We start from the raw sequence: 24,762 nt of genomic DNA on the forward strand, positions 1-24,762 counted from the left end.
GAAAACATTCTTTTGTGGTTACGAGAGCGGGGAGGAAGGGGAGTGGGATAGGGGTATTCACTAATTAGATAGTAGATAAGAACTACTTTAGGTGAACAGAAAGACAGCACACAATACAGGGGAGGTCAGTACAACTGGACTAAACCAAAAGCAAAGAAGCTTCCTGAATAAACTGAATGCTTCAAAGGCCAGCATAGCAGGGGCAGAGGTCTGGGGACCATGATTTCAGGGGACATCTAAGTCAATTGGCATAATAAAATCTATTAAAAAAAACATTCTGTATCCCACTTTGAAGAGTGGCATCTGGAGTCTTAAACACTAGCAAGCAGCCATCTAAGATGCATCAATTGGTCTCAACCCATCTGGATCAAAGGAGAATGAAGAACACCAAGGACACAAGGCAATTACAAGGCCAAGAGACAGAAAGGGCCACATGAACCAGAGACTACATCATCCTGAGACCAGAAGAACTAGATAGTGCCCGGCTACTACTGATGACTGCCCTGACAGGGAACACAACAGAGAACTCTTGAGGGAGCAGGAGAGCAGTGGGATGGAGGCCCCAAATTCTCATATGGCCAGACTTAATGGTCTGACTGAGACTAGAAGGACCCCAGTGGTCATGGCCCTCAGACCTTCTGTTGGCCCAGGACAGGAACCATTCCCGAAGCCAACTCTTCAGACATGGATTGGACTGGACAATGGGTTGGAGAGGGATGCTGGTGAGGAGTGAGCTTCTTGGATCAGGTGGACACTTGGGACTATGTTGGCATCTCCTGCCTGGAGGGGAGATGAGAAGGTGGAGGGGGTTAGAAGCTGGTGAAATGCACAGGAAAAGAGAGAGTGGAGGGAGAGAGCAGGCTGTCTCACCAGGGGGAGAGTAATTGGGAGTGTGTAGCAAAGTGTATATGGGTTTTTGTGTGAGAGACTGACTTGATTTATAAACTTTCACTTAAAGTGCAATAAAAATTATTAAAAATATATAATCAATGTCACTAAATTGTACATGTAGAAAATGTTGAACTGGTATATGTTTTGCTGTGTATATTCTCAACAACAACAAAATAAATGAAATTTAGAAGAAAAATACTACGAAAAATTTCAAAAATCACTAAAATAACAAAATAGATATAGCTAAGAGGCCGACAAAGGAGATAAAATGGAATCATAGAAAAACCACGTAAACATAATGATGGAGCAATTGGTCTTTGAGGACTCTACCCTATAGAAATACTTGCACAAGGGTCCAAAGATAAGTGTATAAGATTGATAACTGTGGCATTATTTGTAATAATTAAAATCACAAACCAACTTAATTCCCAAGTTATATGGAAAGGTAAATAATCACTTCGTCCTGTCATACATGGGGTCACTATGAGTAGGAGCTGACAAGGCTGCATCTAAATAATAGAGGACAAGCGGGTGTCAAAGCCCACAGGGTAGTGATGATGGTTTTGCTCTTTCAGCAGCTCTGCTCCTGGCTATAGACCTACCTTCTTCTCAAGGAGGATCTGAGAACACCTAGTTTAGGTTGTCGGGTTGTGGACAAGACACAGAGGGGAAGAGAGGTCTCTTTTTCTCTGCCTTTATTTGAGATGATCTACAGAGCTAACATACGCAACACTTTGCTTTTTAAAATAATGGCTGAGAGTCACGTCCCTGGGTGGGCTCGAACCACCAACCTTTCGGTTAACAGCCGAACGCGCTAACCGATTGCGCCACAGAGACAGCTATGCACCGACGTTTAACAAAGAGAATTCACCAAGCACCAGCCTGTGCCACCCGCTTTCTGCGGGACAACTGCGCAGGCTCCAAAGCCTTGGAAAACCGGACCTTTTGGGGCGACGAATCGTGTTGTTGGTCACATTTGAAACCTGTGTGTTAGGCGATTCCGAAGCCAGAAGGGCAGCCGAATGGCCTTCGCCCCTCCTTGCTCCCTGCCGGCTTCAGAAGCCAGCGACCACCGGAGACCCCCAGGTCTGCGACCCCCGCCTGAGCCGAGTGGGGCCCACGACCTGCTGCGCCCGGTGGGCTCCGGGACGTCCCTTCGCGTCGCCTGCTCCTCCCGCCCGCGCCGCTGGACGCCCCCCGGCTCCACTCGGCTGGGGTCGGTGGGACGGGAGCGGGGAAGATAAGTGGGAAAGGGGAACCGTGAAGAGGAGCGAAGGAAAGCAGGGAGGCGTGGACGAGGACAAGGCCTCCAGGAGGCCGGTGCAGAGACACAGGCGGGGTCCTGGGGAGGAAAGAATGGTTTTTATGGTGTAACAAAATGGAGAGGAAGGCGCAGAGAGAGGGCATGAAAGGGAGAAAAGCCGAACACCTGCAACTGTTCAAGGATAAAGTAGCGTAATGGTCCGAATCGTTTTACGTAAAGAGTGTGAAGCCACGAATAGAGTGGTTTGTGCGCTCCTTGCAGACGCAGCACCTGGGATCGGGTCGAGTCCCGGCAGCGCCCTTTACCTGCGGCCAGAGAGCAGGGCTTCAGCTCGCCCTTCAGAGCCGTGCGGGGGAGAAGTTCAGAAAGACACGACAGCGCGCAAACCTGGGCCTGGTCGTCCGGAGCCCTGGACGTGCCCCCGTCGGAGCAAAAGGCGACAGGCTGCCTTTTAGCCAGCCCTCCCGTTTACTTTCGTTAATGAGATCATGTGGTCATGGTCGTGTTTCTGGGAGGTATTTCAGATATCACTGGGGCTTTCTTACATGAAGCCAGGGTGAGCTTTGAATGCGTTTACAGTAGAACAAACTCCTTGCAAAGGCCAACACGGGTTTGTCTCCAGCTCGTCCTCAATTTTTATGCTACCAGTAAATTATTGAAATATAATGCACACAGAATAAAAGGCACGTGTCTCTACTGCTCAGCTTATTGAACTTGGACAAACCATTCAGATCAAGGTATAGAAAATTTCCACCTTGTCAGTAAGGTCCGTAGCGTTCCTCTCCAGCCCACCCCCACCCTTTCCAGCTTAATCACTATTCTGAGGTCTCTCTCTAGAGGTCAGTTTTGCCTGCCCTTGAAACTCTCAGGAATGAATGCATATTTTTTGCATCTGGCTTTTTTTTTTTTAATAAGACCTTATGTTTTTGAGAAATACCTATGTGGTTGCAGTCATCGCTCCTTAATTTTTGTGTTGTCCCTGAGTGTTATTCCAATGTGTGAACACGCCAAAGTTGATGGACATTTGGATTATTTACAGTTTTGGCTATTCTTCAAAGGACTGCTATGAATATTCTTGTCCCTGTCTTTTTGTGGACCCATAAAAACCAAACCTGTTGCCACCTAGTGGATTCCAACTCATAGCAACGCTATAGGAGAGAGTAGAACTGCCCCACGGGGTTTCCAAGGAGTAGCTAATGGATTCCAACCGCCAGCCTTTTCCTTAGCAGCCAAGCTGTTAACAACTGCGCCCCCAGGGCTCCCTCTTGTGGATATGTGCACCCATTTTCCCTTCAATATATAAAGGTACTAGAATCGCTAGGTCATGGGGCAGGTGCAAGCGCAACTTTAATAGACACAGGCAAACAGTTCTCTAGAAAGGTTTCTCACTTTTCTTTCGGTTCTGACAGCCCTCGGTGTTCTCTGTCTTTTAAATGTACCCATTCTGGTGAGTGTTTAATGGTATCTTATTGTGGTTTTAATTTGTTTCCCTATTGAGTAATAATAATGAACATATTTTCTTAGTGGCTTTTGGCCAATTAGAAATTCTGCTTTGTGGAGAAAGCCTATTCAAGACATTTGTCCACTTTTAATTGGCTTGGCTTTTCAAATTGATTTTTGAAAGTTCTCTATATATTCAAGATTTGAACCACTTTTTATATAAGCATGTTGCAAATATCTTCTCCCAGTCTGTGGCTAGCGTTTTTGCTTGCTTCGGTGATTTTTCAAGAGCATGAGCTTTTATTTTTGAAGAAATTCAATTTATCTTTATTTTTATATTATAGTTTAGCCCACTGTGTTCTCTAAGAAATATTTCTACCACAGGATGCTGAGTGTATGCTCCTAAAGTTTCTACTAGGATCTTTAGAGTTTTGTTTTAGCTTTTAATCAATGACATCTCAAATTCCCATCCTGCCCACAGCGAGCTTGTCGACTGCCGATTCCCTGGCCTCACAGAAATCTTCTCTATATTGTCAAAACATTTGCAACAATTATCTGCCCTGCTCTCTGTCAGCTACAGGGCCCATGCTTCCCTCCATCTCCCCCTCACTTGTCTCTCTCCTCTCCTCTTCTTTGTTCTTCTCTTTTTCCTTCTTTGCACCTGATCAACCCAGAAAAACGTGAAACAGCTAGAGGGACCCAGAGAGACACAGGCTCTGGCCTGGAAATCTTGTTCATCTCATATATGTTCTTGGTTAAGTGTCTTAAACATTATGTGCCTCAACATTTTCATCTGAAGATTGGACCAAAAAAAGAAATTCTACTTTATATTGTTGTTGCTAGATATGCCTGGATTTAGTGCCTACTCAATCAATAATGTTATAATTAGAGGAATCAGCAAATCATTCTCATTGACTGCATTATTTATTGATGGCCAATGCTCTGATTTTTTTTTCACATTAAATTAGTTTTACTTTTTCTAGGACTTTGTGTAAATGGAATCATAGCATATGTACCTTTCTTCCCCACATTGTTTCTCTCTGCATAATATCTGTGATTTTGATCCATGTCGTTGACTATATCACCGAGTTTCATCCCTTTTTTATTACTAAGTAGTATTCCATTGCACAATATACCACAGTTTCTTTACCAGTCAATGGAGAGTGGACGTGTGGGTTGTTTCCAGTGCTGACTATTGTGAATAAAGCTGCTGTGAACATTGTTTCTATGAGTAGTTTTGTGTAAATATGTTCTAATTTGCCTTTGAAAATTATCTAGATGAAGAATTGCTGGCACCAAGGAAAGGCATATGATTAACTTCAGAAAAACTGTCAAAAGTTTTCCCAAAGTAGTTGTAGCACTTTACTTTGCCACCAACAATGTGTGAGGTTGTGGTTGTTCCACATCTTCACCAAGATTGGGTGTTTTCAGTCTTTATAGTTTTAACCATTCTACTGGGAGTGATGGTATCTCAGTGTGGGTTTTAATATCCATTTGACAACTAATGATACTGAGCACTCTCTTATTTGCGTTATTGGTCATGTGTTTAGCTTCCTTTCAGAAGTATCTGCTAGTCCTTTGCTCATTTAAAGAACTTGGTTTGTTCGATTTTTTATTGGGGGGAGGGGTAGAGAAGGGTACCAAATTACTTATTTGACAGAATGAAGCAAATGAAAGAATTTAAGTAGATGTTTTGGAAGAACTTACAGAAAATGTAATGGTAAACCCAACATGCATGCACTGCCTTGGTGACCACAGAAGTTGCCCCTGTGGGTACGGGGAAGCCAGCCTAAAGCTTAGCTCTCTTCATTGCTGTCTCCCAGGGTGTGCTTGTCAAAGAGATACTCTGCCAGGCCAGATTCCAATTTAAGAAACTCCATCTTGTGCAAGTTGGTTACATAATCACCCAATTATTTGACGAATTTCACCTGCTCATTCAGGTAATGGGTCTCAATGAGGTCACACAAATGTGTGTTTGTTGGCGGGAGGGACGAGCCATTTTTTGTCAGTAACAGTTTGTCCAGTTCCAGTAGTGACTGACTCATGCTGTTTTCCAAGTGTAAGGCCAAGACCCATTCCACTGCACTCAGCTGGCTCTCCCAAGTCATCACCGTCTGGTTCCACCAAAGAAAGAATTGACCACCTCCATGGTTCTGTAGCTTCATCAGTTTCTCAGTATATTCTGTTTCTTCATAAGATTGGTGAAGAAAATATTTGGCAGAATTCTTGTAAGCCACATCATCGCAGTCAAAGTAGTAAGACATGGACAGGTAGATGCAGGTGGAATAGAACTGTGGCAGTTGTTGGTGGCCTCAAAGTTCTGGTTGTAGTCCTGGTGGCAGCCATGAGGCGAGATGGGGGCCTCGGGTCACTAGGGGAGCTGTGAAGGCCGAGGGCTGGCTCTGAGAGACCACAGACAAAGGGAGGTGGGAAATGCTGCCAAGAACTTGGTTTCATCCGAGCAGAAAACTGTGGCTAAATCTCTGTGAAGAACCCCTGGCCTGGATTACTATATGTAGGAGCCCTGGTGGTTATGTTACCGAACACAATGGGTTTGCTGCTTGTACTCTTGTTAAGAATAACTGCAGTCGGAAGGCGGAGCCAAGATGGCAGAATAGACAGATGCTTCCGTCGAGCCCTCTTTACAACAAAGACTGGAAAAAACAAGTGAAATGAGTATATTTGTGACAAGCTGGTATCCCTGAGCATCAAAGGCCAGCTTAGACAATGAACCGAGGGGCAGGGGAAGGAAGAGACCGTTCAGAAGTGGAGAAGAGTTGCCGGACCTGAACCACGGGGAGCCCTCAGGCACCATTCCCCGAGCAGCTGTGGCGGTAGCGGTGGGCTGGTCCTAGCGTTGGGCCGCAGTTTCCTCAAGGAGGAGCAGCCAGCCACACAGCCCACTCACACCTCCGGAACCTGAGCAGAAGGGTGCTCTCAGCAAAAGCTAAGCACTTGTATATATATTACCGCACCCCCCCCCCACCCAAGCCAGCTTCAGCGGCTGAATCCCTAGGCCTGAGATAGACCCTGCTGAGCACTTGGAGCCATCCTCCCAGCCTTGGGGAAGGAAAAAATTTCCAACTGGGGGGAAAAGATAATTTGCTAACTGGGGGACCTCAGGACAGAAGCGGCTCATGTCTAGGCATAAACCGTCCATGGACCTTGAGTACCTTTCCCTTCTGCATGGACCTGTGTGGGCCTAGTTTGGGAGAATAGGCGCTTGTTGGCAAACTCCAACCATTTCAGCGGTGCGATGGAGAGGTGGGTGTTTGACATTTGACATTGCTTTGCCTATTAAACAAGGTCCTCACCTACCCACAACAGGGACCTAGAGACTGGTGGCACCACGTGAGTTGCCCAGCCACCCGCGACAGGGGCCCAGGGATAACTGGTACCTCCCAGTCCTTACAACAAAATCTTTGGGTGCCAGTGGTCCCTCTGGAGAGCCCACCCACCAGCATGCTCTAGGGAACAGAGATGCGTTTTCCTCAGAGACACTTGGGGGTCAGATCTCAGCCCCCTGCCTTGTTCAGAGCGTGACCCCCTGCTGCAATCAGATACCGGTATATACGCCGGTCACCACGGCCCCTCTAAGACTGTAGGACACAGCCTGTACCACACACTTGATATCAGCTACCTGGAAACCTGAGCTGAATTCATACAAGAAAACTGAATGGACTCCTAGACTGATATACTTGATAACAGCTCTAGCCAGCTGGGGACAGGACACCAGAGCTCCAAAGGTGAAAATAATCAAGCTAGCTCACTCAAGCAACCCATAGGGGTATACCAAAACAAAACAAAGCAAGCAGCTACGACACAGTAAGCAAGCATAAACTAATACAATAACTTAGAGATAGCTCGGAGACAACAGTCAATATCAAGTCACATAAAGAAACAGACCATGATCACCTCAACAGGCTCTCAAAACAAAGAATCCAGGGATCTTCTAGATGAAAGTGCATTCCTGGAATTACAAGATGCAGAATACAAAAGTTTAATATACAGAACACTTCAAGACATCAAGAAGGAAATGAGGCAATACACAGAACAAGCCAAGGGACACACAGATAAAGCAATTAAATAAATTAGAAAGATTATTCAGGAACATAATGAAAAGCTTAATAGGCTGGAAAAATCCATAGACAGACAACAATCAGAAATTCAGAAGATCAACAATAAAATTACTGAATTAGATAACTCAATAGAAAGTCAGAGGAGCAGAATTGAGCAAGTAGAAGCTAAAATTTCTGAACTCAAAGATAAATCACTTGGCACTAACACATTTGAAGAAAAATCAGATAAAAGAATTTCAAAAAAAGGAAGAAACCTTAAGAATCACGTGGGACTCTATCAAGAGAAATAACCTGTGAGTGATTGGAGTACCAGAACAGGGAGGGATAACAGAAAACACAGAGAAAATTATTGAGGATTTGTTGGCAGAAAACTTCCCTGATTTTGTGAAAGATAGGAAGATATCTTTCCAATATGCTCATCGAACCCCACATAAGGTAGATGTTAAAAGAAAGTCACCAAGACATTATAATCAAGCTTGCCAGAGCCACAGATAAGGAGACAATTATAAGAGCAGCGAGGGATAAACAAAAAGTCACCTACAAGGGAGAGCCAATAAGAATAAGCTCGGACTACTCGGCAGAAACCATGCAGGCAAGAAGGCAATGGGATGCCATATTTAAAAAATTGAAGAAAAAAATTGCCTGCCAAGAATCATATATCCATCAAAACTGTCTCTTAAATATGAAGGTGAAATTAAGACATTTCCAGATAAACACAAGTTGAGGGAATTCGTAAAAACCAAACCAAAACTACAAGAAATACTAAAGGGAATTCTTTGGTTAGAAAATCAATAATATCAGGTATCGACCCAAGACTAGAACACTGGGCAGAGCAACCAGAAGTCTACCCAGACAGGGAAATCCAAAAAAAAAAAAAAAAAAGCAAGATTAAAAAAAAAAGCCCAACACAGGGTAACGGCGATGTTATTACATAAAAGAAGACAACATTAAAATAATAAAGAACTAAGAAATGTAATCATACACCTTCCGTATGGAGAGGAAGATATGGGGATACAAAGAAACAAAAGTTAGTTATAAATTTAGAAAAATAAGGGTAAATAATAAGGTAACCACAAAGGAGACAAACTATCCTACTCATCAAAATAAAATACAAGGGAAAAATACAGACGCAGCAGAAACAAAATCAACAACAACAAACATGAGGAAAGGACAATATATAAAGAAAATCTACTCAGCACATAAAATCAAGTGGGAAAAAGAAGCTGTCAACACACAAAAAAAGACATCAAAATGATAGCACTAAATTCATACCTATCCATAATTACCCTGAATGTAAATGGACTAAATGCACCAATAAAGAGATAGAGAGTGGCAGAATGAATTAAAAAACAAGAACAGTCTATATGCTGCCTACAAGAGACACACCTTAGACTTAGAGACACAAACAAACTAAAACTCAAAGGATGGAAAAAATACATCAAGCAAACAACAATCAAAAAAGAGCAGGAGTGGCAATATTAATTTCTGACAAAATAGACTTTGAAGTTAAATCCGTCATAAAGGATAAGGAAGGACACTAAACAATGATTAAAGGGACAATACACCAAGAAGAAATAACCATATTAAATGTTTATGCACCCAATGACAGGGCTGCAAGATACATAAAACAAACTCTAACAGCATTGAAAAGTGAGATAGACAGCTCCACAATAATAGTAGAAGACTTCAACACACCACTTTCGGTTAAGGACAGAACATCCAGAAAGAAGCTCAATAAAGACGCGGAAGATCTAAATGTCAAAATCAACCAACCTGACCAACAGCAACCAACTATACTTTCTTTGCTAGTGCACATGGAACATTCTCTAGAATAGACCACATATTAGGTCATAAAGCAAGCCTTAGCAGAATCCAAAACATTGAAATATTACAAAGCATCTTCTCTGACCATAAGGCCATAAAAGTGGAAATCAATAACAGGAAAAGCAGGGAAAAGAAATCAACACTTGGAAACTGAACAATACCCTGCTCAAAAAAGACTGGATTATAGAAGACATTAAGGATGGAATAGAGAAATTCATAGAATCCAAAGAGAATGAAAACACTTCCTATCAGAACCTTTGGGACACAGCAAAAGCGGTGCCCAGAGACCAATTTATGTCAATAAATGCACACATCCAAAAAGAAGAAAGGGCCAAAATCAAAGACTTATCCTTACAACCTGAACAAATAGAAAGAGAGCAACAAAAGAAACCCACAGGCGCCAGAAGAAAACAAATAATAAAAATTAGAGCTGAACTAAATGAAATAGAAAACAGAAAAACACTTGAAAGAATTAACAAGACCAAAAGCTGGTTTTTTGAAAAACTCAACAAAATTGATAAACATTGGCCAAACTGACAAAGAAAAACAGGAGAGAAAGCAAATAACACAAATAAGAAAAGAGATGGGCGATATTACAACAGACCAAATGCAAATTAAAAGAATCATATTAGATTACTATGAAAAACTATAATCAAACAAATTTGAAAACCTAGAAGAAATGGATGAATTCCTAGAAACACACTACCTACCTAAACTAACACAGAGGTAGAACAACTAAATAGACCCATAACAAAAGAAGAGATTGAAAAGGTAATCAAAAAAACTCCCAACAAAAAAAAAGCCCTGGTCCAGACGGCTTCACTGCAGAGTTCTACCAAACTTTCAGAGAAGAGTTAACACCACTACTAGTAAATGTATTTCAGAGCATAGAAAAAGATGGAATACTACCAAACTCATTCTATGAAGCCACCATATCCCTGATACCAAAACCAGGTAAAGACACCATGAGAAAAGAAAATTATAGACCTATATCCCTCATGAACGTAGATGCAAAAATCCTCAACAAAATTCCAGCCAGTAGAATTCAACAACACATCAAAAAAATAATTCCCCATGACCAAGTGGGATTCATACCAGGTATGCAGGGATGCAGGGATGGTTCAACATTAGAAAAACAATTAATGTAATCCACCACATAAATAAACAAAAGACAAAAATCACATGATTTTATCAATTGATGCAGAAAAGGCATTTGACAAAGTTCAACACTCATTCATGATAAAAACTCTCAGCAAAATTGGAATAGAAGGAAAATTCCTCAACATAATGAAGGGCATTTATACAAAGCCAACAGCCAACATCACCCTAAATGGAGACAGCCTGAAAACATTCCCACTGAGATCAGGAACCAGACAAGGACGCCCTATATCACTGCTCTAATTCAACACTGTGCTGGAAGTCCTAGCCAGAGCAATTAGGCTAGATAAAAAAATAAAGGTTATCCAGATTGTCAAGGAAGAAGTCAAAGTATCTCTATTTGCAGATGACATGATTTTATACACAGAAAACCCTAAGGAATCCTCCAGAAAACTACTGAAACTAATAGAAGAGTCCAGCAGAGTATCGGGATACAAGATAAACATACAAAAATCAGTTGGATTCCTCTATACCAACAAAAAGAACATGGAAGAGGAAATCACCAAATCAATGCCATTTACAGTAGCCCCCAAGAAGATAAAATACTTAGGAATAAATCTTACCAGAGATGTAAAATACTTATACAAAGAAAACTACGGTACACTTCTGCAAGAAACCAAAAGAGGCTTACATAAGTGGAAGAATATGCCTTGCTTATCCATAAAAAAATTTAAAAAATAAATAAATAATTTTTTTTTTATGGATAGGAACACTTAACATTATAAAAATGTCTATTCTACCAAAAGCGATGTATACATTTAATGCAATTCCGATCCAAATCCCAACGACATTCTTTAATGAGATGGAGAAACAAATCACCAATTTCATATGCAGGGGAAAGAGGCCTCAGATAAATAAGGCTTTACTGAAAAAGAAGAACAAAGTAGGAGGCCTTTCTTTACCTGATTTTAGAACCTATTATACCGCCACAGTAGTCAAAACAGCCTGATACTGGTACAACAACAGATTCATGGACCAATGGAACAGAATTGAGAATCCAGACATAAATCCATCCACATATGAGCAGCTGATATTTGACAAAGGCCCCAAAACAGTTAAATGGGGAAAAGACAGTCTTTTTAACAAATGGTGCTGGCAAAACTGGATATCCACCTGCAAAAAAATGAAACAAGACCCATACCTCTCTCCATGCACAAAAACTAACTCAAAATGGACCAAATACCTAAATATAAAATCTAAAACGATAAAGATCACAGAAGAAAAAATAGGGACAACGTTAGGAGCCCTAATACATGGCATAAACCGTATAGAAAACATTATAAAGAACGTAGAAGAAAAACTAAATAACTGGGAGCTCCTAAAAATCAAACACCTATGCTCATCCAAAGACTTCACCAAAAGAGTAAAAAGATTACCTATAGACTGGGAAAAAGTTTTTAGCTATGATATTTCTGGTCAGCACCTCATTTCTAAAATTTACATAATACTGCAAAAACTCACCTGCAAAAAGACAACCCAATTAAAAAATGGGCAAAAGATATGAATAGACACTTCACTAAAGAAGACATTCAGGTAGCTAACAGATACATGAGGAAATGTTCACGAACATTAGCCATTAGAGAAATGCAGATCAAAACTACAATGAGATTTCATCTCACTCCAACAAGGCTGGCATTAACCCAAAAAACATAAAATAATAAATGTTGGAGAGGCTGTGGAGAGATTAGAACACTTATACACTGCTGGTGGGAATGTCAAATGGTACAGCCACTTTGGAAATCGATTTGGCGCTTCCTTCAAAAGCTAGAAATAGAACTACCATAAAAAAAATCGAAATAGAACTACCATACAATCCAGCAATCCCACTCCTTGGAATATATCCTAGAGAAATAAGAGCCTTTACACGAACAGATATATGCACATCTATGTTTATTGCAGCACTGTTGACAATAGCAAAAACATGGAAGCAACCAAGGTGACCATCAACGGATGAATGGACAAATAAATTATGGTATATTCACACAATGGAATACTATGCGTTGATAAAGAACAGTGAGGAATCTGTGAAACGTTTCATAACATGGAGGAACCTGGAAGGCATTATGCTGAGTGAAATTAGTCAGTTGCAAAAGGACAAATATTGTATAAGACCACTATTATAAGAACTTGAGAAATAGTTTAAACTGAGAAGAAAACATTCTTTCGTGGTTATGAGAGGGGGGAGGGAGGGGGTGGGAAAGGGGTATTCACTATTTAGATAGTAGATAAGAACTACTTTAGGTGAAGGGAAAGACAGCACACAATACAGGGGAGGTCAGCACAATCGGACTAAACCAAAAGCAAAGAAGTTTCCTGAATGAACTGAATGCTTTCAAGGCCAGCGTAGCAGGGGCAGGGGTCTGGGGAGCATGGTTTCAGGGGACATCTAAGTCAATTGGCATAATAAAATCTATTAAAAAAACAGTCTGCATCCCACTTTGAAGAGTGGCATCTGGAGTCTTAAACACTAGCAAGCAGCCATCTAAGATGCATCAATTGGTCTCAACCCATCTGGATCAAAGAAGAATGAAGAACACCAAGGACACAAGGCAATTACAAGGCCAAGAGACGGAAAGGGCCACATGAACCAGAGACTACATCATCCTGAGACCAGAAGAACTAGATTGTGCCTGGCTACAACCGATGACTGCCCTGACAGGGAACACAACAGAGAACCCCTGAGGGAGCAGGGGAGCAGTGGGATGCAGACCCCAAATTTTCATAAGACCAGACTTAATGGTCTGACTGAGACTAGAAGGACCCCAGTGGTCATGGCCCCCAGACCTTCTGTTGGCCCAGGACAGGAACCATTCCCGAAGCTAACTCTTCAGACATGGATTGGACTGGACAATGGGTTGGAGAGGGATGCTGGTGAGGAGTGAGCTTCTTGGATCAGGTGGACACTTGAGACTATGTGGGCATCTCCTGCCTGGAAGGGAGATGAGAAGGTGGAGGGGGTTAGAAGCTGGTGAAAAGGACACCAAAAGAGAGAGTGGAGGGAGAGAGTGGGCTGTCTCATCAGGGGGAGAATAATTGGGAGTGTGTAGCAAAGTGCATATGGGTTTTTGTGTGAGAGACTGACTTGATTTGTAAACTTTCACTTAAAGCACAATAAAAATTATTAAAAAAAAAAAAAGTAACTGCAGTCAAGAGGATCTTAAAGCAGACATAGTTTAATACTTGCATCGACTAGGAGACGGGGAGATCACTCTCAAAGCACTGTTTCCCAGAACAAAGGGATGGGAGAAGCTTTATAATATGCAGTAAAAGGGAAGTTATACGTATTCATTAAACTTCTGGGAAATAGCATGCATATTTAAAAGAAGGCTTGGGCTGAGATTTAGCATGGAAGTGTGTGTCGGACTTCTCGCTTCTAAATTGGGTCCGGGTTTTAGCTATTGATGTATGTCCAGCATTTTTAGTTCCTTGACACAGGTTTCTTGGTTCCTAGGCAGGACTCATGGAAAGGGGACATCCAGCGGTCAACCAAATCTTTTCTGCACCTGCACTAGATTCTGGTTTTAGCTAGATTACCTAAAAAACAATCCTAAGAGGAAGCATTAAGGAAAATCTGGTTACTTATCATTTAAAATTTAGCCCCAGGCTGAGATACTGGTTTCCTCTTGTGGGCCTACTCCGAATCTTGTTTGCTTTGGAATTTTCACAGCCTCTGTTCACAAGAGGATTAATTTTACCTCAGGAGCCCAGACCTGTCTCAGTTAAGGCTCTCAGCTACTAACTGAAAGGTAGATCGTTTGAATCCACCAACTTGGAGGAACTCATTTATACAATTGAGGCACAGTGGATTTGTTTTTGAGGTTTTTGGTTTGGGTTTTGACTTTTCTTTTTGGGGGTAGAGGTGAAATATGTTTTGTGAATATTTTCTTCCTGTCTGTGACTTGCTTACTTACTTTATTAATGGTGTCATCTGATGAAGATATATTTTTAATGTTGATGTAATCAAGTTTATCATTTCTTTCTTTTACACTTATTTTTCTGTGTCCTGTTTAATAAATCTTTGCCTACCACCAGGCCAGATATTTTCAAGTGCTTTATAGCTTTAAATTTTATGTTTTGGTATATAAGTCATCTCAAATTAATTTTTGTGTGTAGTGTAGTAGAAATAAAGGTTTTTATCCCTGTAATATGTATATCCAGCTAACCCATCACCAACTATTGAAACTATTTCCTTTCCCCATTGAACTGCATTTATTGAAAATGTATTGACCATAGACACGTGGGTCAGTTTCAGGTTTATCAAACTGTCCATTTATTTATTTGTGTATCCTAATACCACTGCCTTGCCTATCATAGTTGATAGTAAGCCTTAAAGTCAGGTAGTGTAAGTCCTCCAGTTATGTACTGCTTTTTCACACAGCTCAACAAATTTTGAAATATTTAAAACACTCATGTAACTACCACACAGATCAATTCAGTGTGGGACACATGCCCTCACTGGTGGCCCTGTTATGGGTTGAATTATGTCCCCAACAAATGTGTGTTGAAGTCCTAACACCAGTACCTGTAAATATAACCTTGTTTAGACAAAGAGGTTTTCTTTTGTGATGTTAATGAGATCATAACAGAATCAGGTGGGTCCTAAACCTAACCACTTCTATGTGGTGCCTTTTAAAAAGCAGAATAGACACGGAGACACACACACAGGGGGAAGACAGAAGCCAAGGAACACAAAGATTGTACACAGCAGTGATTCTCAATAGGGGGCAAACTTCCCTGCCCTCCTCAGGACATTAGACAATGTCTGGAGACTTTTTGATTGTCATGTTATGGGTGGGGGAGATTCTACTGGCCTCTAGTTGGCAGAGACTAAGGAGGTTGCTAAACATTTTGCAATGCACAGAAGAGCCCTCCACAACAAAGAATGATCCAATGTAAAATATCTATAGAGATTAGGTTGAGAAACCCTGGCATAGGTCAATGTCCACACTAGAGAGACTAGAAAACATAAATTCCTGACTACTTGGATTTTGAGTTAAAGAAAAACTCCAGCATCATAGAGAACTCTCATATTTCTTGGCCTTAATATATGGAAGGTTGGAGTTGCCACCAAAGTGGGGCAAACTGCAGGTGCAGCAGGTTTTAGGAGGACCATCTGGTCCAGGGCTTGCTTGAAAGAATTTTCCACCCAGGCTGTCTCTGTATCTGCATCTGTCTGAGTACTTTTTTGAAGCTGGACATACCAGGATCTACGTGCTCTTACCCTAGGTTCCATCTCTCCTGCCTCCTACTGGCAAGCTTGTCCACTGCTCTGGCTCCTCTGACTGTCTCTTCACACGCTGCTGTCATGCAGAGACTATCTCTAAGACAGTTCTCAGGTGCCACTGGGATGGGGCAACTCACGCCTTGACTTAGAGACAAACTGGAAGTGCAGTTTCCCGGTGTCTAATGGCTAGGATTCAGTACACCCGACATGAGTTCAGTTCCTGGTCAGGGAATCCTTTCTGCACTGTCTCTCTACCTCCACATGCAGGAAGTCTCCTTTTATCCTCAGAGGTCTGGTGTGCTCCAAGGGCCAGAAGTAGCAGAACATTCACATGGAGCCCGAATTTTCCCTGCGGGGTGGTGAGGGGTGGGGAGAGGGTGGGCGTGAGTAATGGTGGGCAGCTTCTCAAGACACACTGGTCTTGCCTCATGTTCGTATTGACACAGGTAGAAGTGGCATTAGACAGCTACTATGCCTCTTACCCAGGTTTACACAGTCCTGTAGTGACTCAGGGACCTTGGTGGGGCAGTGATTAAAGTGCTGGACTGCTAACTGAAAGGCCAGCAGTTCAAAACCATCAGCAGCTCCTCAGGATAAAGATGTGGCAGTCTGGTTCCTTAGAGATTTACAGCCTCGGAAACCCAATGGGGTCACTATGAGTCAGAACTGACTTGACAGCCGTGGATTTGGTAATTTTTTTTTTTTTTTTGGCAGAAATTCAGATCCCTTTTGGGCTACACCCAAGACCACACTCTTTGCCACCGGGGCTCCAGGGGCGCAGATCCTGCTGAGCTTGGATGGCTGAGGAAGAGGCCAAGCCAAGTCATGATGTGTATGCCTACTAAAGGCAGATTAACCAGTAAGCAAGTTATGCACGGATTTACAGTAAGCAAGGTACGCATGGGCTTAATTGTGTTTACTTACTACTCTGCAGTGCACAATTTCATCGGTTTTTCACCACCTTGAAGATGTGCTTTTTGGGCACTCCGTCCCTGGTCACTATGAGGTGGAATCAAGTAACTGAAACTCCAGGAGGGAGAGTAGCTGCGAAGCGGGAACCGACAGATGATAAAGATGTTAGAGACCACACAGACTTAGTGTCCAGGGAGGGGCGAAGCTTGTGAGTAAAAAAATCGGTGTAGAACTGGCGGGAAGCTGTGAGGAGGGCCCTTGTGTCTTTTGGACGGTTAGAGGATTTGGCCCTGAGGATTCCTGCGCCTGTGGCCTCCGAGAACACCAGTGCAGGCTACTGAGACGATCTCAGCAGCGCCAGCTGGCTCCAGAGAGCTGAATTGAGGGAAGGCCCGGTAGAGAAGAGTCAGAGGCTGTGTCCCGGAACTGGTCAAGGTCGAATTGGGAGCGTACAATTTTTTTTAATGACAAAGGACAAGAGAAGGGTGGACGGGAGAGTGAGAGCCTTCCAGGATCTGTATACCACACATTGTAAATTGTGTTCATTAAAATGGTCTGTTACCTAAACCTGCAGGTGGTGGTTTGGTCCCTTACAGTTTTCTCTGTATTTGGGATAGGAGTATGCATACAAGTGTTGATATAAAAATATCTACGTCTAGTTGGTTTAACTACAGAATATTTACTCTAGGAGTCCTAGATGCAGATTTAGATTTGTTTTCATTGATTCTGTCATGCAAATCAACCTAATCTGCAACTGTGCTCAGGTTGGAGGGAAACCAAGCAGTGATCCCAGGTTATCCCCTCAGGAAATGCACCTTCAAAGACAGAGTCACTTCTTCAGTGCCAGCCTGTGCAGAAGGCTCAGGTGATAGAAGATAACCTTCAGAACTATCTGGAGCTAAACCTTCCCTTAAGTGGGCCTTGTTTTGTGCCACATTTCCCGAAAGCCCGGTGACAATTGTGTCTTGATCTCCAGTCTAATTGAGAACAGAAAAGAGTGTAGGCTGGGTAGTAAGAAAAGTCTTCCTCCCAAGTTTCTTGACCTTCAATAAAATGACTTTCTTCCCACCTGGTTTCAAATTGTATGTCAGGCGAATGCGCTAACCACTACACCACGGACACCAGATACCTACCATGTTTTAAGAACACAGCCTTAAAAACCTTACGACCTACCGTCTCCAGCTATGCTATCAGCATACAAAACTGAATCACATTTTGAAATTTGCTTGCCTGCTGCAAAATGCTAGTAAAAGGCCTCAGGAAGCAGGGAGCGAACCTTCAGCTCCCATTACCAGCACCAGTTGCCATCAAGTCGATGTGACCCCGCGAGTGTCAGAAGAGAACTGTGCTCCAGAGGGCTTTCAACGGCTGATTATTTGGAAGTAAATCACTTTCTTTCCAGCCACCTCTGGGTTGACTCCAGCCTCCAGTGTTTGGGTAGCAGCCAAGCGTGTTAATATTCCCGTTTTCACCTAGCAAGGTTCTCCTTAGAGTCTGATTAACTTTTAGGCTTCTACCCTCAAAGCGAGGACCCTAGGGCTCCACACATCAATGTTGGGATCCTGCATCTTAAGCAGGTTTTGCAGTTCCAGAACTAAGGTTTCGTGGACAGGATTCGCCTGACAGACTCTCTAGCTCCATATGCACCATATGGTGTACGGATATTGTTGTTTTTTTAGATTGTGGAAGAGGGACCCGCGCTAGTCCCCTTCTCACCACGGCCCGCCCTTCCCCCCACCGCAACACTTCCTCCAGCAACCCCATCCACTGCCCTGGATCTGGCCGCCATCTCTCTACACGCTGCCACTGCACAAGGTGAGTCCCTAGGTCAGGTCTGAGCGGTAGCCCTGATGAACCAACTGACTCTTGAGACTTGTGGACCAGGCAGGCCTTGCAGGGACGCCACTGCCCTGACAGGGCACTCTGGTCCATAGCAAGCTGGCTCACCTTTTAGAGAAAACAGGGAGGAAGCAGCCTTCAGGACCATCTCTGGAGAAGAGGGCAACACTGGAGGGATAGGAGGGTCAGGTGTTCCCAGAACTGCATGCAAAGGCATCTACTGTCCCAACCAACATGGTGAGGAAAAGGACATTATGCAGTTCCCTGGTGGTTTAGTGGCTAGGATTCAGCCCTATCATCCCCAGAGCCTGGGTTCGATTCCTGGTCAGGGAATCGCTTTGTAACGTCTATCCTCACTCAGGAATATTCTTTAACCCTGGAGCCATGGTGCACCACCAAGGCTTGATGCGGAAGAGCCCCTGCACCGGAACTCAGGAGGGCCTGGCCTCAGTGTCCAAGACAACGCCCAGGCTTTAAGTGGTTGTTCAGAGGCTGGGAGCCCTAAGAGCCGCATCCTGCCTTTGGTCGCTGGGAGCCACCATAGCTCTTGCTCTCCTCATGGCAGAAACCTAACCTTTCATTTTCAGAATTTCCAGGGTTTCCACTTAGACCCCCACCCCTAGGTTTCATAATTTACTACAACGACTCATGGAAATCAGAAAAGCATTATACTTACTATTACAGTTTTATTATAGCAAAAAGGATACAAATGAAACAAAGTATGAGGTGGGGCCCGTAAATAATTATTTTATTCCTTTTCGTGCAGCTTCTTATGCCTTTTCTTGCCTTTCTGCACTGGCTAACAGCTCCATCACAGTGGTACAGTGACGTGGTCACACTAGGCATATTTTCTGATTCCTGGTGATTCCTGATTGATAAAGGGAGAAAAGGTCAGTATTTTATCAAGTATAATGTTTCCTCTAGGTTTTTTTTTTTTTTTTTTTAAGCTAGCCTTTAACAGATGAAGACCATTCTATTTTGCTAAGAGGTGTTTTGTTTTAAGTCACCAAGTTGTGGTAATTTGTTCAGCAGCCATTGTGTTGTTAGTTTCTGTTGACTTGATTCTGACTCACAGCAACCCCTTGTGTGCAGAGTAGAACTGCTTCATGATGTATCAAAGCTGTGACGTTTCAAAAGCCGATCTCCAGCCCTGTCTCCCAAGGCAGTGCTGGGTGGGTTTTAAACTGCCAAACTTACTGCTAGTAGTGGGGCACAGAAGTGTTTACGCCATACTTAGGGGACACAAACACTATGAATTCCAATATCTAAGTATTTAAGGGAAAGAATATTTTAAAGCCAGCAAACCCAGGGAGTTTGATAAATGGCTGATTCCAGGTAGGGCTATGGGAAGAGTAATATAATCCTAGTTAATACAGTTGTGCTATACACCAAAGAAACGCCCAAAGTCTAATATGGACATATAAATAACACACAGGTGCTGACTTGGAGAAGCTCACAGTGGCTACATTTGCTTGTCACCTACCACCTAACTGAGAATAGATCTCTGTGAACTATCAGCCAATAGAGTTCATCATAAGAACTTCATTTTATGAAATCAAAACCAGAATTCTACACTGCTGCCAGTATTGGGAGGAAACAATTGACCATGCACAAATGAGAGAGAGAAATGGGGAAGGGAGGGGACAGGAGGGGAGACAGAATATGTCCAGGAACTACATTTAGCATGTAAAGCCAAAGAGCTCATATCTGCTAAGATTCCACGGAAGAACCAAGGATGTGTGATCCAATAACTCCTAGCATCCAGGTCTACACAATGTGCACTATCAGGCGCAGGATTCTCTTGGCTCCAGTGATTTGTCTCAAGTGGGATTATTTTTTCTGAAATAAGCATTGTCAAGGTATAAAAGGCTGTTTTGATTTCTTAGGCATACACCTACTTTGTTCTCAGTAGCTCTTCTGCGAGGACCTGAGGTTTAGTTCTCCTGTTGTAGACAAGACATACTAAGCGAGGTCTCCTCTTTGCCTTTGTGTGAGAGGATCTACAGAGGGGATATATGTACCACTTCACATTTTAAAATGAGTGTCACGTCCCTGGATGGGCTCAAACCACCAATTATTCAGCTAACAGCCAAAGGCACTAACCGATCGCACCCTAGAGACACAGAGGACTTTGCCGTGCTCATCTTAACAGAAGTGAGCACTCTCTAATTGCTGGGTGGTGCCACTGGTCTTCTGGGCAGGCTCCAAATCTTCAGAAAACCTGACAAGTTCAGGCAACGAATCTTGTTATCAGGTTTGAAACCAGGGTTGCTAACCAAAACATCTGCCATTCCAATCCACCAGCCGCACTTTAGAAACCCAATGGGGGAGCTCTACTCTGTTGTATAGGACCACTATGAGTCAGAATCTACTAGACAGGAACAGGTTTGAAGCTAGATAGTCAGCTAAATGGCCTTGGCCCCAGCTTGCACCTCGCCTGCCACAGAAGCCAGTGCGCCCTGGAAACACCTGGGTCCTCAGAACTCTCTCCCCCTGCCCTTGCCTGAGCTGAGTGGGGACCAAATGAAGCTGAATGTCCTGTGGGCTCCTGTGATGGATCTGTTATTTGCTCCGCCTTCTCCCAACTATCTAAGCTGCTTGAGCTCCTCCTGCTCCACTCAGTTGTGTTCAGTGGGGTCAATGGGCCAAAAATCACTCTGCATAAACTACTTCACATTACTCTACATAACAGGATAATGACCCATGCTCAAGGTAAGACAATCACAGGACACTGACCATGAAAGATCACCCAAATGTTAGAAACAGGAAGCAAGAAATTTTAGGCTATAGTTTTAACTGTGTTGAAGATTGTAAAGGAAGATGTCGTTGTAGTTGTTAGGTGCTGTTTAGTTGGTTCCGACTCATAGTGACCCTATGTACAACAGAACTAAACACTGCCTGGTCCTACGCCATCCTTACAATCATTGTTATGCTTGAGCCCATTGTTGCAGGCACTGTGTCAATCCACCTCCTTGAGGGCCTTCCTCTTTTTCAATGATCTTCTACTTTACCCAGCGTGGTGCTGTTCTCCAGGGACTGGTCCCTCCTGAAAAAATGTTGAACGAATGTGAGACAAGTCTAGCCATCCTCGCTTCCCAGGAGAATTCCAGCTTTACTTCTTCCAAAACAGGTTTGTTCGTTCTTCCGGCAGTCCACAGTATATTCAATATTCTTTGCTAACACCATAAATCAAAGGCATCACTTTTTCTTTGGTCTTCTTTATTCACTGTCCAGCTTTCCCATGCATATGAGGCAATTGAAAATACCATGGCTTGGGTCAGGTACAACTTAGTCCTCAAAGTGACATCTTTGCTTTTTAACACTTTCAAGGGGTCTTTTGCAGCAGATTTGCCCAATGCAATGTGTCATTTGATTTCTCGACTGCTCCTTCCGGAGGTGTTGATTGTGGATCCAAATAAAATTAAATCCTTGACAACTACAATCTTTTCTCTGTTTATCATGATGTTGCTTATCGGTCTAGTTGTAAAGACTTTTGGTCCACGGCAGAACAAAAACATAAACATAATAAATTAAAAGACAATAATTCTAAATATTGTTGTTGTTAGGTGCCATCGAGTCAGTTCCAACTCATAGAGACCCTATGTACAACAGAATGAAACACTGCCCAGTCCTGTGCCATCTTCACAGTTCTTGCTAATTGAGCCCATTGTTGCAGCCACTGTGTCAGTCCATCTCTTCGAGGGTCTTCCTCTTTTTCACTGACCCTCTATTTTACCAAGCATGACGTCCTTCTCCAGGGACTGATTCCTCCTGTTGTTGTTGCTGTTGTTGTTAGACACCGTCGAGTCAGTTCTGACTCATAGCAACCCTATGCACAACAGAACGAAACATTGCCCGGTCCTGAGCCATCTTCACAACCGTTGTTATGCTTGAGCTCATTGTTGCAGCCACCGTGTCAATTCACCTCATTGAGGGTCTTCTTCTTTTCCGCTGACCCTGTACTCTGCCAAGCATATCCTTCTACAGGGACTGATCTCTCCTGACAACATGTCCAAAGCATGTGAGACATAGTCTCGCTATCCTTGCTTCTAAGGAGCAATCTGATTCTACTTCTCCTAAGACAGATTTGTTCATTCTTTTGGCAGTCCGTGGTATATTCAATATTCTTCGCCAACACCGCAATTCAAAGGCATCAATTCTTCTTCGGTCTTCCTTATTCACTGTCCAGCTTTCACATGCATATGATGCAATTGAAAATACCATGGCTTGGGTCAGGTCCACCTTAGTCTTCAAGATGACATCTTTGCTCTTCAGCACTTTAAAGAGGTCCTTTGCAGCAGATTTACCCAATGCAATGTGTCGTTTGATTTCTTGAATGCTGCTTCCATGGCTGTTGATTGTGGATCCAAGTAAAATGAAATCCTCGACAACTTCAGTCTTTTCTCTGTTGATCATGATGTTGCTCAGTGGTCCAGTTGTGAAGATTTTTGTTTTATGTTGAGGTGCAATCCATACTGAAGGCTGTGGTCTTTGATCTTCATTAGTAAGTGCTTCAAGTCCTCTTCACTTTCAGCAAGAAAGATTGTGTCATCTGCATAATGCAGGTTGTTAATGAGTCTTCCTCCAATCCTGATGCCCTGTTCTGCTTCACATAGTCCAGCTTTTCAGATTATTTGCTCAGGATACAGATAGAATAAGTATGGTGAAAGAATACAACCCTGACGCACACCTTTCCTGACTTTAAACCAATCAGTATCCCCTGGTTCTGTCCGAACAACTGCCTCTTGATCTATGTAAAGGTTCCTCATGAGCACAATTAATTGTTCTGGAATTCCCATTCTTCGCAATGTTATCCATAACTAGTTATGATCCACACAGTTGAATGTCTTTGCATAGTCGATAAAACACAGGTAAACATCCTTCTGGTATTCTCTGCTTTCAGCCAGGATCCATCTGACATCAGCAATGATATCCTTGGTTCCACATGCTCGTCTGAAACCGGCCTGAATTTCTGGCAGTTCCCTGTTGATATACTGCTGCAGCCATTTTTTAATGATCTTCAGCAAAATTTTGCTTGCGTGTGATATTAATAATATTGTTTTTATAATTTCCACATTTGGTTGGATCACCTTTCTTGGGAATAGGCATAAATATGGATCTCTTCCAGTCAGTTGGCCAGGAAGCTGTCTTCCATGTTTCTTGGCATAGATGAGTGAGCACTACCAGCGATGCATCCGTTTGTTGAAACATCTCAATTGATATTCCATCAATTCCTGGTGCCTTGTTTTTCACCAGTGCCTTCAAAGCAGCTTGGACTTCTTCCTTCAATACCATCAGTTCCTGATCATACGCTACCTCTTGAAATGGTTGAATGTCAACTAATTCTTTTTGGTATAATGACTGTGTATTCCTTCCACCTTCTTTTGATGCTTCCTGTGTCATTTTATATTTTCCCCATAGAATCCTTCACTATTGCAACTCGAGGCTTGAATTTTTTCTTCAGTTCTTTCAGCTTGAGAAACGCCAAGCGTGTTCTTGCCTTTTCGTTTTCCATCTCCAGCTCTTTGCACATGTCATTAAAATACTTTACTTTGTCTTCTCAAGCCACCCTTGAAATCTTCTGTTCAGATCTTTTACTTGATCATTTTTTCCTTTTGCTTTAGCTGCTCAGCTTTCAAGAACAAGTTTCAGAATCTCCTCTGAAATTTATCTTGGTCTTTTCTTTCATTCCTGTCTTTTCTTTCATTTCTGTCTTTTCAATGACCTCTTTCTTTCTTCATGTATAATGCCCTTGATGTCATTCCACAACTCGTCTGTTCTTCAGTCATTAGTGTTCAACGAGTCAAATCTATTCTTGAGATGGTCTCTAGATTCAGGTGGGAAATACCCAAGGTCATATTTTGGCTCTCATAGAGTTGCTCTGATTTTCTTCAGTTTCAACTTGAACTTACCTATGAGCAATTGACTGTCTGTTCCACAGCTGGCCCCTGACCTTGTTCTGTCTGATGATATTGACCTTTTCCATCGTCTCTTCCCACAGCTGTAGTCGATTTGATTCCTGTGTATTCCATCTGGCGAGGTCCATGTGTATAGTCGCCATTTATGTTGGTGAAAAAAGATATTTGCAATGAAGAAGTTGCTGGTCTTGCAAAATTCTATCATTCAATCTC

General features: G+C 42.7%; 1 long non-coding RNA gene, 1 other non-coding gene and 1 pseudogene across 3 annotated transcripts in view; all 3 read right to left on the minus strand.

Annotated features, from left to right (window-relative positions):
- LOC126073542 (uncharacterized) overlaps positions 1–2,610 on the minus strand; it is a 41,089-nt gene extending 38,479 nt beyond the window's left edge. For both annotated transcript variants that reach the window (XR_007516777.1, XR_007516776.1), the window contains exon 1: positions 2,461–2,610. This is a non-coding gene — a long non-coding RNA (uncharacterized LOC126073542). The remainder of the gene's footprint in view (positions 1–2,460) is intronic.
- TRNAN-GUU (transfer RNA asparagine (anticodon GUU)) lies at positions 1,655–1,728 on the minus strand. Its single transcript has one exon. It is a non-coding gene; the product is annotated as a tRNA-Asn (tRNA).
- A 2,781-nt stretch (positions 2,611–5,391) lies between the features above and the next one.
- On the minus strand, positions 5,392–16,310 carry LOC126071412 (ferritin heavy chain-like; annotated as a pseudogene).
- Positions 16,311–24,762: the final 8,452 nt, after the last annotated feature.

This window comes from Elephas maximus, chromosome 3 (assembly GCF_024166365.1).
Source record: "Elephas maximus indicus isolate mEleMax1 chromosome 3, mEleMax1 primary haplotype, whole genome shotgun sequence".
NCBI lineage: Eukaryota > Metazoa > Chordata > Mammalia > Proboscidea > Elephantidae > Elephas > Elephas maximus.